The following is a 16,883-nucleotide window of genomic DNA, read 5'->3' on the forward strand; positions in this document are numbered from 1 at the left end:
TTAGATTCATATCATTGCCAACTAATTAAAGTTATTGTCATAACAGTAACAGAAAACACTGGAAAAATTCGGGACCACCAAAAGCAGTGTCGGGCCTCTGTGTTTTGGAAGATAGCAGTTCAAATCCGTGTCCGGCCATTGAGACTTAGGTTTATCATCTTTTCCATAAATCACTTGAGGCAAATTTTTGGATGGTTACTTTTAAAGGACACAAACATTTTCCTTTGCCATCAGAGCTTGTGCATGTATTTTAATGATCTCATTACTAGGCCATTAAAAACTAATCTTCCTGTTTCGATTTATATGAAATCATGCTGTTGATTAATGGGAGAGTCTCATAACTCCAAAACATATATATTACCTGTGATTTATTCAAAATGAAATATACACACTGAACTAAACAGAGATATCCTTTATGATCAAATTGCAAGTATTAAATTTATCACTGTTCTGATCACTCAAAATAAAATGGTACGTTTCTGCCTGACACCTAAGTTTCACATCTGATGAGAGGTGAAACAGTGAATTACTGCCAAGGGTCCTTATTAGGGATGTCACCATAGCAAAGTAAATAAAGACTAGACCCATATCAGTTGTACAGAGTACAACACTAAATTTATAGAACCATTCATTAAATAAGTAAACCATCTTTACCACACACAAACACACACTTACTTTAGCACAAAGGATTCCTCCTTGATATGTTTCCTTAAGACATTTCAACATTTTCATTTCCAAAATCTGTGGTCAGTAATGCAACATTACACACACACACACACACTTTCGCACAAAGGATTCCTCCTTGACATGTTTCCTTAAGACATTTCATCATTTTCATTTCCAAAATATGTGGTCAATCATGCAATGTTTGCAGAACTTAGACATTTAAGAAGATCTGCAACATGTGATAATTAGTTATGAAGAGTTGATGGAAATATTATTGTACATTGGTTGTGTTTGTGTGCCCATTGATTTCAAAGGAACCAAGTCAGTTAATGAAATCCAACAATTAAGAACAATGTCAGTTAAATTAAATTTCTTTCTCAGGCAATGTCAGCATATATTACAGTGATTGCTTGCTGGGTAGCTGATATTAGTCATGTTGCAGGAATTTACATTATAATCTCGTGAAAAGAAATGTAATAGTTTTACGATGTGAGATACTGAGCATCATTATGCTGGGAAGACTACTTTGTTTTCAGCAAAGTTTCATCAGATGGTGTCAGTACATTGAGGAAATACACTCCAAAAGAGGACATTGAAAGACCGTCAACAGACTTTCAAATGTTGTAATAAGGTTCACAGGAGAGCTTCTGTGAAGTTTGGAAGGTAGGAGATGAAGTACTGGAGGAATTAGAGCTATGAGGATGGGTTGTGAGTCATGCTTGGGTAGCTCAGATGGTAGAGCACTTGCCCTTGAAAGGCAAACTTCCCGAATTTGGGTCTCAGTTCACCTCACAGTTTTGATCTGCCTTAGTTTCAAATGTGTAATGATGGCAGTCAAGAAAGACTATCAGAATCTTGACCGATTGTATGGCAGCTAATAATAGAAGAGATGTAAAGTTTTGTGACATGTGTTAATGACAAGTTGGAAGAAGCAGCACTGAATACTGAACCCAGCCAGGAGGAGCTAGCATCATAAAGAAGTGTCTCGTAATCAGTAGGCACCAATTGCTACAAACCTGATCAACACTGAGCAATAAAATCAAAAACCCTGGGCTTGTGCCCCAATTATCTGATGACAACAACCCTAGTTTTGACCAACACAGATACAACCAGCTCCTTTGCCAATATGATTGCTGTTCAGAAAAACATATTTGGAAAACAAGGGACAAAAAAATGCTGTGTTTCCATTGTGGATGAATAGGTTGTGTCGGACACTACTATAAAAGAAATAATCAGAGTGTTTGACAACTATTGTGCCACAAGACATCAAATGAAAGGGAAATTTTGTGCTTTCCTTGAACTGTAGATGACTACATCTGACATACTGTACAAAATTCATCATTGCACCATTGTAAGGTCACACTCTAATGCACCTGTCTCCATACAGAGGTTGACGCCATTCAAGCAGTTGCAGAAACCAGATACTACATGAGGAAAATATCTATGCAGGTGAGACCAACACAGACAAAAATCCTTTTTGGACTAGAGTTCCTAATATGATAGGAAATCACATTGACATCATCGTTAACAATCAATTTTTCCACCACAGCTTGATTCTTTAGAGCTGATCAAGCAATACTCACATTTGAAGAGGCCTGAGACTGCCTGATAAACCCTAGAGTTCAATAAAGTACTGAGTGCAGATCTACGAGGGTAATCCCAAAGTAAGGTCTTCTATTGTTTTATAAGTACATAGACCTATTTATTTCTACAATGGTTTACATCAGTTTACAGCTTGAACAGTTAGCTATTTTTTGACATAATCACCATTTATGTTGATGCATTTTTGTAGATGCTGTGGCAGTTTTTGTATGCACGTCATACCAGCTCGCCTCCATGCTATTCAGAAAGTTATGAACCTCTTCTTTCACCTCATCATTGGAGCTGAATCGCTGGGACCACAATTAGCACTTACAGGTACCTGTGAGACTCTGATAAAACTCAAATGGGCAATTCAGAACTGGAGAAGATGAATGTTGAGCAAGGGCGTGCACATTCTCCATGACAATGCTCACCCAGACATTGCTCGGCAAACCGTTGCTTTCCTGCAACAATTTCAGTTGAACATAATCACCCACTCACCCTATAGTCCTGACTTGTCATCCAGTGACTATCACCTGTTTCCTAGGTGAAAAGAATGTTTGGCCGGAAAGCGATTCAGCTCCAACGACGTGGTGAAAGAAGAGATTCATAACTTTCTGAACAGCATGGTGGCGAGCTGGTATGACATGGGCATGCAAAAACTGCCACAGTGTCTACAAAAATGCATCAAAAGAAATGGTGATTATGTCAAAAAATAGCTAAATGTTCAAGCTGTACACTGATGTAAACCATTGTAGAAATAAACAGGTCTATGTACTTATAAAAAAATAAGAGTCCTTACTTTTGGGATTACCCTTGTAGAAGTCACATGGCATTTGTCTTGTACAGAGCGCAACTAAAATGTAAGAAACTGAGAACTCTACCTTGACCAAAATAACAAAGTGATTGGCAGTTTGACACAGAAAGGGGAGATTTTGTCTGCTCATCAGTATCTGGACTCCAAATATGGATACAGCAGCAACGACTGTTCAGTTCACTATGAAACTGCATTATACATTTCCTATCTACTTGCAGTACTGACTTCAGTTTGCTGGATCATAACAGCTTTATAACTTTGCTGTTCACTTTCACTGTTAGTTTCAGACATTCTTTTGTGTATTATTTAAAAAAATGGGACTAAGGAACAAATCACAGAAGTTACATTACCAGCTGTAACTGTCATCTGCTACAACCAGAAGCTACAGCTCTATTTAAAATTTGACAAATTCATGAAACAAACTTTTAGTTTACATGAACAAATTTACAGTAAGGGTTCTGATACTGTGTTGCTGAAGCTGCATGTTTTGTTTTTGTTGTTGTTGTTGTTGTGGTCTTCAGTCCAGAGGCTGGTTTGATGCAGCTCTCCATGCTACTCTATCCTGTGCAAGCCTCCACATTTCTGAGTAACTGCTGCAACCTACATCCTTCTGAATCTGCATAGTGTATTCATCTATTGGTCTCCCTCTATGACTTTTATCATCCACACTTCCGTCCAATACTAATTAGTGATCCCATGATGCCTCAGAATGTGTCCTACCAACCGATCCCTTCGTCTAGTTAAGTTGTGCCACATATTCCTCTTCTCCCCAATTCTGTTTAGTACCTCCTCATTAGTTACATGATCTACCCATCTAATCTTCAGCATTCTTGTGTAGCACCAAATTGCTAAAGCTTCTATTCTCTTCTTGTCGAAACTATTTATTGTCCATGTTTCACTTCCATACATGGCTATTCTCCATACAAATACTTTCATAAAAGACTTCCTGACACTACAATCTGTACTCACTGTTAACAAATTTCTCTTCTTCAGAAAAGCTTTCCTTGCCATAACCTGTCTATATTTTATCCTCCCTACTTTGACAAACATCAGCTATTTTTATTCCCAAATAAAAAAATTCATTTACTACTTTAAGTGTCTAATTTCCTAATGTAATTCCTTCAGCATCACCCAATTTAATTTGACCACATTTTATTATCCTCCTTTTGTTTTTGTTGAAGTTCATCTCGTACCCTTCTTTAAAGACACTGTCCATTCAGTTCAGTTGCTCTTCCAGGTTTCTTTCTGTCTGTGATAGAATTACAACGTCATTGGCAAAATACAAAGTTTTTATTTCTTCTCCATGGATTTTAATTCCTACTCCAAATTTATGTTTTGTTCCCTTTACTGCTTTCTCAGTATATAGATTGAATAACATTGGGGGTAGGCTAAACTCTGTCTCACTACCTTCTCAACCACTGCTTTCCTTTTGTGCCCCTTGACACTTATAACTGCCATGTGGTTTCTGTACAAATTGTAAATAGCCTTTTGCTCCTTGTATTTTACCCTTGCTACCTTCAGAATTTGAAAGAGAGTATTCCAGCCAACACTGTCAAAAGCTTTCTCTAAGTCTACAAATGCTAGAAACATAGGTTTGTCTTTCCTTAACCCATCTTCTACGATAAGTCTTAGGGTCAGTATTACTTCACATTTCTACGGAATCCAAACTGACCTTTTGTAAGGGTGGCTTCTACCATTTTTTCCATTCATCTGTAAAGAAATCGTGTTAGTATTCTGCTGCCTGTATGGATACATAAACATTCATGGTGATGTTTCTGCAAAGTTAACAGTCACAGGTGATAGCAGTTATCATCAGATAAGTGTGTGCAAAATGCATCCCACAACTGTCTATGTGAGAACAAAAGGAAATATTACATAGAAATTTGTCAGGACCTGTTGGAGCAATAAGAGGCTCAAGATCATAATTTTCTGAACACCTTCATTACCAGAGATGAGTCATGGTGTCACCATTATGTGCCACAACCAAAGTCCATCCAAGGTATGCTAACATTGGAATTCTCCAACATAGATGATCAAGACAGCCATTTACAGGCAAAGTGATGGACACAGTATTCTGGGAGAGGCGAGGTGTGATTCTTTTAGACATCTTGGAGCCAACAGGAATTGTCTGTTCTGAAGCCTACAATACTAAGCTGAATACCAAAATCACCAGACTCAGTCCATGTAAAAAGACAAACTTCTGCTTGCAGCAAGCTATACCACATCCACAGTACACTCCTGATTTAGCTGCTTCAGTCTTCCATTTCTCTTGGCCTATGAAGGATAGACTATATGAATAATATTTTCCAGACTTAGATGCTGTCATCAAAGCTGTATGACAGTGATTGGCAAGCTGGTTCATGTTTTTGGGAGTGTAGCATGCACTCTATTTACTATTCATTGTTAACAAAAATTCATAAGAAATGATGGTGACTGTGTGTAAAAAGTGACAAATTGGTACCTGAAGTTTTGCTCTGTTTAGCTCTGTTAAATAGACCTTTCTGTATCTGTTGTAGTTTTCATGAAAATAAATGTATGGTACTATTTGTGGAGTGACCGTAATAATAATTATTGCTGAGAGCCAACACCGTCACTAGACACATGTAACAAAATCTAGAATATTTTGAATATTATTTTAACTACTTATAAAATATGTTTATCTTTAAAATTATTTACATTAACAGAAGAAAAAAATTCCCTCGTGCTTGAAAATATCATTTATGGTAAACAGTTTGACTAACATTTTCTTAATTAAATATATAAATTGCCATCAACATGATCTTTTTCTTCCTGTTCTTCTTCTTATTCTACAGTTTCCCGCTCCTGGCAGGATATGCTCAGAACAAGCCTTTCCGTATTTTTCATTCCCACATCACATTTTTCTTTCCACTCTGTCTCTGTAATTTACTCTCTTCATCACACATTCCTTTACTTCAAGGATCCATCTGTGTCTTGGTCTTCCTCAATATCTCTTGCCTCCTATTGTCATTTCACAGGCATGTCTCAGTATCTTGCCAACTCCCATTTTTTAACATGTCTATACCATCTTAATCTTGTCTTTTCTGTGCTCACATCGGCTTCTCTTTGACTATTTCTATCATTGTCTCATTCCTCATTCTATACACTCTAGTGTGTGCTTGTATGTGTGTGTGTGTTTGGAGCTTACAGGCATTTAACAGTGAAGTTATCAGCACCCTCACACAACTTAAAAGAAACAAATGTGGATAAAATAGTGAAAATGTTAACAATCGCACTAAAACAGCAAAGAATTATGTAAATGAGCTATACAGGAGACTATAAAACAAACAAACAAACAAAACAACAGAGGAGCTAAACATAAGGCACAGGGAAATGTGACTGGCTGTCCCCCTCTTTAAAAAATAAAAAATAAAAAAATAAAAAAAATAAAAAAATAAAAAATTAATAATAATAATAATAATAAAATAATAAAAAAATAAAAAAAAATGCGTGTGCCTGTCACTCTGTACATTCTAGAATGTCCTATTCTGTCTCTATGAAATTTCATCTTACAAACAGAGAGAGAGAGATTATATTTGTAGAGTCTGTCTTGAAACTGCCGTACACTAAAAATTAGATACACTGCCCACATTCCTGATATGAATCCATATTGTTCCCCTCTCAGTCCTCCTCGTATTGTAATCTGTAAATGGATAAAGAAAAAATTTAATCACCAACCGATGTCACGGGGATGCACTCACAAAAGGTGTTAACCTTTACAATCTTTAGGAGTCAGTGGCTCCTTCTTCTGGCAGAAGAGTTGAAGGGGAAGAAAGAGTGGCTAAGGAAAAGAACTGGAGAGGTTTAGGGAACGGAGTAAAGTTCAGAAAAATGACCCAGAACCCTGGGTCAGGGGAAACTTACCAGACTGAATGAGGAAAGACTGATTGTTGGAGACTGCACCGAATGAGATTTGAAAACCTGAGAGCTTAAAGGTGGAAGACAGGGTAATATTCAAGTCAGAGGTTAGTACTAAAACATTGTGCATGACTTAATAAGAGTGAAAAGCCAACCACATTATATGTAACAGAGGTGGGAGGGGGGAGGGGATGGAAAACAATAGACAAGTCAAAAAATGAAAGATGTAGAAAGCTAAAATGGAGTGAAGAAAGAAGTAGTTACTGTGAAGAAATGCTGAAATGGAAGGAATTATACATTAAGGCCATGTAGGTGGCGTGAACCAAGGGCATGTTGTAGTGCTAGTTCCCACCTGTGGAGTTCTGAGAAACTGGTGTCTGGGGACCGTTATATTGTACAGCGTGCTCTGCAACAGGATATTGTTCATTGCCTATATACACCCTCTGCCCATGCCCATTCATCCTGATTGATAACTGGGTGGTTATCATGCCAATGTAAAAGGCTGAACAGTCTTTACGTAACAGCTGGTATATGACAAAGGCTCTCCCTTTGATAAAATATGTTTTGCCAGTTAGAGCTCTTGAGTAGGAGATGGTAGGAGGGTGCATGGGGCAAGTCTTACAGTGGGTACGATCACAGGCATGAAAGCCGTAGAGTAGGGAGATGGATGCAAAAGGAGCATACAGTCTAACAAGGACATTCCAGAGATTGGGAGGGTAATGAAAAGCTATTCTAGCTGTGGCGGGCAAAATCTCAGACAGAATGGATCTCATTTCAAGGCATGATTTTAGAAACTCGTGCCCTTATCAAAATAGCTGATTAATACATTAAAGACCAGGATAATACTGGGCGACAAGTTGTGTGCTCCAAAGTTGTTTTGGAGGTATCAGCATACCAGGATTGGGCGTGATGGCCTGATAAATCTGCTTTTGAACTAGGCTGTTGGGATAATTATGTCCAGTGAAGGCTGAAGTGAGAGTGGTGGTGTATTGCTGTAAAGATTCTATATTCGAACAAACACGTTTGCCCCTAATGCCAAGGCTGTATGGGAGGGAATGTTTGATGTAGAAGGGATGGAAACTCTCTAAATGTAAGTATTGTTGTCTGTTATTAGGTGTGATGTGAACCAAAGTGTGTAGGTAGCCTTCAGTGAGGATGAGATCAACATCAATGAAAGTGGCATTGGATTCAGAATAGAACCATGTGAAATTTAATTAGGAGGATGTACTTGGAGACTCCAGGAATTTTAACAGATCAGCCTTACCATAAGTCCATACGGCAAAGATGTCATCAATGTATCTGAACAAAACCATGGGCTGAAGGCTTATGGATTCCAGGAACGATGCTTCCAAGTGACTGATGAAATGATTTTGATGGTCGTACCCTGATCTGTTTGTATATCTGCTCCTGAAAGCTGAAGTAATTGTTGGTAAGTATAAAGTTCATTAAGGTGAGCAAGAAGGATGTCATAGGTTTGGAATTAGGCGTGTGTTGACTGAGGAAATGTTCACTAGCAGGCAGACCATGTATGTGGAAGTGTTGGTATAGAGACAGCAGTGACAAGGAAGATGTGTGGTGGGAGTGGGATGGGCATGGATTTCAGATGATCTGGGAAATTGTTGGTATCTTTAATATAGGAGGGAAGTCTTTGTACTGTGGATTGCAGGTGCTGACAAACTATGGCAGACCTACCTACTCCACTCACTGGCCTCTTCCATCATTTTTGTCCACTTTTCCATCTATTTCATCTTCTCTCCCACTACCACTTTCTTAGCCACACCTTTCCTCAGTGTATTCCATTCTGCAATCAAAAATAATAGTTGTCTAAAGAAAAAACAGTGCTGATGAATTGTCACAGAGATGTATACAAAATAACATTACATGAATGACGGGAATACACATGAAGTAGCTGCACCATGCTCACTGCGACTGTCAGGGATCCTCTTTCACTGACTATATATTATAGGCCTTCAAACGCTGATGAGGTAGTGTTTTATTGCTTCGACATTGGCTTTAGATGGTTGGATTCAGTCTGTATTAATGATGTGGCCCAGCTATTCCACTTTGTTTTTGAAGAATTCACTTTTTCCTACTGCATCTGAGGCCATTTTCTTCCATTTGTGTGGAAAACATTCCAATTTTGTCTTGTGCTCATCCTTATCTTGTGAATAATTGGCACATCCCAGTTTGATGTTTGTCATTTGGGCCACAAATCACTGGCTTATTGTAGGAGCACTTGGTATGCAAAGTGAAATGTTTACAACTACACTTCTTGTTCCAACTGGAGACATGCAGATTCTTATTGACCCAACTGACTTTGGTAGTCCCACAACTGGTATAGTCCATTAGCTAGTCTTCACTGACTTCCAAATCCCTTCTTCGCCAGACTCTCAAAATGTTCTTTTAGTTTATCAATCATGGTAAATGGTACTGGTCTGGGCTTTAAATATTTTAGTATGAGTCCTGTTTTCAATTTCAGGACTGTTTTGAAGGTTTTGCATGTGCCTAATCTGAGTGGAAAAGAGCTTCATAATCCTATCTTATATTTTTCTCAGCTTCTTTAAAGCTATTGTGATTCACCAAATTTGCAATCAGTGACTTATTTTTGCCTTTATCTTGAAGGCATCAACCCAGTGTATGCCAAAGAGATTACCTATTTTTCATTAATTGACAGCAATTAATGGAAGCTTTTTGATCGTTTTGTTGTATCTGACTGCTGCCATTATCTTTTCCTTTAGGTCAATTTGGGTACCATTGAATGTTTTCATTGTAGAATTTCTTGTGACCCCCAACAGTTTATAAGCAGCCAGGTTCATCAGTGAGCAAGCTGCACCAGTATCTAGCAGGAATTTCAATGTGCAGCCATTGATTTCCCAATTGTGTTTAGATTTTCCCTGCATTTTCACTGCCAGTGGTTTCATTATTTCTGACTTCTTCAGCTGATGCAATGTCATTTGCTGCATTCTGGATTTCCCTGGTCCATGAGTTTGAATGTTGATTTGTCTTGCCGGTGAAATGAGGATTTTTATTTCTCCTTGGGTAAATGGTGGATATGTAACCTGTCTTCTTCCTTATATTTCCCACTGCTTCCTGTATTTGCTTTCATTCTGGCTATGGTTCACTCTACGTTTTGGGCAAGACCTACATTTTCCCTAGTTAGGTTCGTTTCCTTAGGTGATGATCTTTCCTTTAGGTGATGATCTTGACTGTGCCCTTCTGCATTTGTAGTGGCAGGTTATTTTAAAAAATTCAGGTGGATCTTCTGTATTTTCACTCTTGATTGCTTTAGCAGTTCATCATGTAGCATCATATGCTTCAACAGGCTGAATACTGCACTGTATCATGAGGTATATGCAGTACAGTGACATCTATGATTGATTTGTCAGTACAGGCAGTTCCTTGATGATGTATCTTCACTTATGACACACACAATTTCAGAGATTGTGCATTCATACAGTTTACAGGCTCGCTTATAGAGGCCACCTGGGTCAGTCCTCTGGCACTCTGCAAGGGTTCAGAATGATGAGGAAGCTGTTGCAGCAGAACAGCCTTCGACTCAGCGTCACATGGGACAGCGTTGGTTATGGTAAGAAAAGCAACAGGCCACATCACAATGGTGGCCACTTGTGCCCCTTCCATCTTGCCTATACTTCTTTATCAAGCATGAGCATGCTGTGTGCCCCAAAGGATGGGACTGTTTGCAACAAGTGGTGAAAGAAAGGCCACATTGCATTGGTTTGTAACTCTTCTTCACATATAGTGTACACAGTAGTACCGATGGTCATAAGTTGTATCTCAAAAATGACTGTTTCTTCTAACAAATTGTTAATTGACTTGTGTGTGTTTAATATACCACTAAAAATGCATGTGGACATAGGAGCTGCAGTGACTTTAGTGAATGCACTAACATTTGTGGGCTTGGGATCTCCTCCCCTCACAAAGGTCTCACAGAAGTTGGTTAGCTACAATAAACAGCAGATTCTGATACTATGTCAGTTCTGTACTCCTGTCTCTTACAAATCTGTTGTTTGGTCTCTCATCTTCCTTGTTGTAGATCATTCCCATACCAGAGACCTGTTTGAGTTAGATGTGTTTAACACTTTTTGTTTCTCCATTGCTGATGTGGTAGATTTAGTGTCATATCAAGTTCCTTATTTGCAACTGCCCCCCCCCCCCCCCTCCTCGCCCATGAACCATGGGCCTTGCCCTGGTGGGGAGGATTGCGTGCCTCAGCGATACAGAGAGCCGTACCATAGGTTCAACCACAATGAAGGGGTATCTGTTGAGAGGCCAGACAAACGTGTGGTTCCTGAAGAGGGGTAGCAGCCTTTTCAGTAGTTGCAGGGGCAACAGCCTGGATAATTGACTGATCTGGTCGTGTTACACTAACCAAAATGGCCTTGCTGTGCTGGTACTGAGAACGGCTGAAAGCAAGGGGAAACTACAGCCGTAATTTTTCCGAAGGGCATGCAGCTTTACTGTGTGGTTAAATGATGATGGCATCCTCTTGGATAAAATATTCTGGAAGAGAAATAGTCCCACACTCGGATCTCTGGTCGGGGACTACTCAAGAGGATATCGTTATCAGGAGAAAGAAAACTGGCATTCTACGGATCAGAGCATGGAATGTCAGATCCCTTAATCAGGCAGGTAGGTTAGAAAATTTAAAAAGGGAAATGGATAGGTTAAAGTTAGATATAGTGGGACTTAGTGAAGTTCAGTGGCAGGAGGAACAAGACTTCTGCTCAGGTGAATACAGAGTTATAAATACAAAGTCAAATATGGGTAATGCAGGGGTAGGTTTAATAATGAATAGGAAAATAGGAATGCGGGTAAGCTACTACAAACAGCATAGTGAAGGCATTATTGTGGCCAAGGTAGATACAAACCCCTTGCCTACCACAGTAGCACAAGTTTATATGCCAACTAGTTCCGCATATGACGAAGAGATTGATGAGATAAAAGAAATTATTCAGATAGTGAAGGGAGACGAAAATTTAATAGTCATGGGTGACTGGAACTTTATAGTAGGAAAAGGGAGAGAAGGAAATGTAGTAGGTGAATATGGATTGGGGATAAGAAATGAAAGAGGAAGCCACCTGGTAGAATTTTGCACAGAGCATAATTTAATCATAGCTAACACTTGGTTCAAAAATCATAAAAGAAGATTGTATACACGGAAGAAGCCTGGAGATACTGACAGGTTTCAGATAGATTATATAATGGTAAGACAGATATTTAGGAACCAGGTTTTAAATTGTAAGACTTTTCCAGGGTCACATGTGGACTCTAACCACAATCTATTGTTTATTAACTGTAGATTAAAACTGAAGAAACTGCAAAAACATGGGAATTTGAGGAGATGGGACCTGGGTTAACTGAAAGAACCAGAGTTTGTAGAGAGCTTCAGGGAAAGCATTAGGGAACAATTAAGAAGAGTGGGCGGAAGAAATACAGTAGAAGAAGAATGGGTAGCTTTGAGAGACGAAATAGTGAAGGCAGCAGAAGATCAAGTAGGTAAAAAGACGAGGGCTAATAGAAATCATTGAGTAACAGGAGAGATATTGAATTTAATTGACGAAGGAAGAAAATATAAAAATGCAGTAAATAAAGCAGGCAAAAAGGGTTACAAATGTCTCAAAAATGAGATTGACAGGACGTGCAAATTGGCTAAGAAGGGATGGCTAGAGGACAAATGTAAGGATGTAGAGGCTTTTCTCACTAGGGGTAAGACTGATACTGCCTACAGGAAAATTAAAGAGACCTTTGGAGAAAAGAGAGCCACTTGTATGAATATCAAGAGCTCAGATGGGAACCCAGTTCTAAGCAAAGAAGGGAAAGCAGAAAGATGGAAGGAGTATATAGAGGGTCTATACAAGGGTGATGTTCTTAAGGACAATATTATAGAAATGGGAGAGAACATAGATGAAGATGAAACGGGAGATATGATACTGCATGAAGAGTTTGACAGGGCACTGAAAGCCTAAGTCAAAACAAGGCCCGGAGAGTAGACAACAATCCATTGGAACTACTGACAGCCTTGGCAGAGCCAGTCCTGACAAAACTGTACCATCTGGTGAGCAAGATATATGAGACAGGCCAAATACCCTCAGACTTCAAGAAGAATATAATAATTCCAATCCCAAAGAAAGCATGTGTTGACAAATGTGAAAATTACCGAACTATCAGTTTAATAAGCCACTGCTGCAAAATACTAATGCGAATTCTTTACAGACGAAAGGAAAAACTGGTAGATGCCGACCTTGGGTAAGATCAGTTTGGATTCTGTAGAATTGTTGGTACATGTGAGGAAATACTGACCCTATGACTTATCATAGAAAATAGGTTAAGGAAACGCAAACCTACATTTCTAGCATTTGTTGACTTAGAGAAAGCTTTTGACAATGTTGATTGGAATACTCTCTTTCAAATTCTGAAGGTGGCAGGGGTAAAATACAGGGAGCGAAAGGCTATTTACAATTTGTACAGAAACCAGATATCAGTTATAAGAGTCGAGGGACATGAAAGGGAATCAGTGGTAGGGAAGGGAGTGAGACAGGATTGTAGCCTCTCTCCGATGTTATTCAATCTGTATACTGAGCAAGCAGTAAAGGAAACAAAAGAAAAAATTTTGAGTAGGAATTAAAATCCATGGAGAAGAAATAAAAACTTTGAAGTTTGCCGATGACATTGAAATTCTGTCAGAGACAGTAAAGGACCTAGAGCAGCAGCTGAACGGAAGGGACATGGTCTTGAAAGGAGGATATAAGATGAACATCAACAAAAGCAAAATGAGGATAATGGAATGTAGTCGAATTGAGTTGGGTGATGTTCAGGGAATTGAATTAGGGAATGGTTAGGTTAGTGTTCTTTAACATCCCGTCGACAACGAGGTCATTAGATACGGAGCACAAGCTCAGGTTAGGGAAGGATGGGGAAGGAAATTGGCCGTGCCCTTTCAAAGGAACCATCCTGGCATTTGCCTGAAATGATTTAGGGAAATCACGGAAAACCTAAATCAGGATGGCCGGAGACGGGATTGAACCGTCGTCCTCCCGAATGCGAGTCCAGTGTGCTAACTACTGCTCCACCTCGCTCGGTGATTTAGAGAATGGGACGCTTAAAGTAGTAAATGAGTTTTGCTATTTGGGAAGCAAAATAACTGATGATGGTCAAAGTAGAGAGGATATAAAATGTAGACTGGCAATGGCAAGGAAAGTATTTCTGAAGAAAAGAAATTTGTTAACATCGAGTATGGATTTAAGTCTCAGGAAGTCTTTTCTGAAAGTATTTGTATGGAGTGTAGCCATGTATGGAAGTGAAACATGGACGATAAATAGTTTAGACAAGAATAGAACAGAAGTTTTCGAAATGTGATACTGCTGAAGATTAAATGGGTAGATCACATAACCAATGAGGAAGTAGTGAACAGAATTGGAGAGAAGAGAAATTTGTGGCACAACTTGACTAGAAGAAGGGATCAGTTGATAGGGCATATTCTGAGGCATCAAGGGATCACCAATTTAGTATTGGAGGGCAGTGTGGAGGGCAAAAATCGCAGAGGGATACCAAGAGATGAATACATTAAGCAGATTCAGAGGGATGTAGGCTGCAGTATGTATTGGGAGATAAAGAAGCTTGCACAGGATAGAGTAGTGTGGAGAGCTGCATCAAACCAGTGTCAGGACTGAAGGCCACAACAACAAGATGATCCAGAATGGCAATGGCAGAACTGATGGAGCTTATTAAAATGTTGATACTCCAACAGTGGGAGTTTATGAAACAACAATAACAATCATCAAAAGAACTCATCAGTTATTAAAACTGGTCACTAACAGCAGACCTACATCACTCAATCACAAGTCATGTGTACTAGCATTTCCTGCATTCATAGGAACAATAGGATATATATCTGTATCACCTCAATCAACATCTCAAGACACAACTGGTGACAGATGGTGACCATAAATGAGTGTATTTCCAGTTGTGTATCAGCACTGGCATGTTCAGCCTGCTGATGAAGGTCTTTAGATAAAAGAACGTCAGTAACAAAAATATTCATAGCTGGTTAAGCACCTCTCAACCTATTTTAATGCAAAAATGCATCTACTGGTGGTCACTTACAAATTCCTAAGCACAAAATGGAACCTGGGGAGACATATGAAGAATGGGTGGTTGATTTATGTGATGCTGGAAGGGATCTCAATTTCATACATGAAAGTAATGGACAAGTGATAGTATGAACAAATACAACTTATGGATCATATTACTTTATAGAGCAACTTTTAAGATACTATGAAGTAAAGGTTGTCTACCATTGAACACACTTGCTGGACAAGAGTAATACAGGATACAGAATAGTCTGATCACTTGTCTGTGATTGCTTAAGTAATGCTGTTTCTTTGGCAGCTCACCAGAGCGTACCAGGGGGCCAACCTAGGTGGCCTCTATAAGTGGGCCTGTGAACTGTACAGACACAGGATCCCAGAAATCATGCACATGACGAGTGAAGGTACATGTCTCCTCCCTTCTAAGGGAAAGGAAAACCAGATACATATATACATAAAATCATTATGCATGTAAAAAGACATGGTACAGGGGGAACAAAGACACTGACCTTACAAGGTGTTGAAATTATGAATCATGGGAAACACCGATGATGGCACTGATATCCATTTCATCACCCGATAGCAGTGGCTGCTGCAACATGTGGTGGGCATGAAACCATAAATAGGGGCAGAACTGATGAGGGGACAGTTTGGTGTGATGCCCCCCCCCTCCCCCTCCCCCCCCCCCCCACCCCCACCTTTCTCATGATAAGCCATAGGGCATGACCAGGGATGGCATCTCAATAGCAACATACTTTTCGTGGTCAGTGGTCGTCACTGGGGTGTCAGCGGGAGTGTCAGTCATAACGACCACACAGGACCCAGCAACGGAGGCAGGGAAGTTGTGGTGTCAGGTAAAGCTAGGGCTGCACCATCAATGACAGTCAAGGAGTGGGGGGAGAAACCTCAAACAACAATCTGCCATGCAGTGATTCCTGTTGCAGTGTGAGCCAGACAGGAGCAGGCATTGGTGACAGTTGGTGTGGGGAGCAAGACAGGCATGCCACTCATGGCCGCAGCTGGCCAAAGTGACAGATTGTCTGCTCATAAGGAGTGCCGACAACCCACAGGTGTCATCCCCCATGAAACTCAATGGCAGCAGGAACCCAGTTCAGTTGGCAGTTGAATACACAAGCACAGACAAGCACACCCAGCAGGAACTGTCACAGGGGCTGACAATGTCAGCAGACATGGCACTGGATGCTGTAGGTGAAGGACAGTTAGTGGTTGGCCCCCATGTACCAGCTCTGCTGAGATCGTGTCCCCCATCAGAATGAAATTGTACAAGCTTCAAAAATAGTCTACAGCAGCTTTAAGCGACCTGCCAGACACATGCTTCCACATCTGTGTTTTAAATGTCCAGATGATGCATTCAGCCTCAAAATTAGAATAAGGATGAAATGATGGAGCTATGATATGGTGAACACCACTAGCCTGACAAAAAGGTGTAAATTCTTGAGAAACAAACTGCAGGCTGTTATCAGTAATGACAGCATACAGAAGTCCCTCATCTCCAAAAATCTTAGACAGGGCTGAAATAGAAGCCGCCGTGGACATGGACAGACAATGTATCATGTAGGGAAACTTCAAACAGACATCCACTACAACGACTCAACACTGATTTAAGAAGGACCCAGCAAAATCAACATGTAAGCACTCACACTGGTGCTGTGGCATTGGCTAGGGGGTAAAAGATTCCCGTGAGACCACCTGTTGTTGAACTTAGTGAGTGCAAGTGAAGATAAACCACAAATGTCCCCATCTGTGTCCAGTGAATACACATGCCAGTGGGCAAAGGTTTTGGTGTGAGAGGTCCATCAATGACCAACATGCAG

At 39.9% G+C, this 16,883-nt stretch overlaps 1 protein-coding gene across 1 annotated transcript in view; it reads left to right on the forward strand.

The window, feature by feature from the left end:
* Positions 1-16,883, forward strand: part of LOC126285431 (cubilin-like) — a 1,398,426-nt gene that overhangs the window by 969,300 nt on the left and 412,243 nt on the right. The gene's annotated exons all lie outside the window — the stretch shown is intronic.

This window comes from Schistocerca gregaria, chromosome 8, assembly GCF_023897955.1.
Source record: "Schistocerca gregaria isolate iqSchGreg1 chromosome 8, iqSchGreg1.2, whole genome shotgun sequence".
Classification (NCBI taxonomy): domain Eukaryota; kingdom Metazoa; phylum Arthropoda; class Insecta; order Orthoptera; family Acrididae; genus Schistocerca; species Schistocerca gregaria.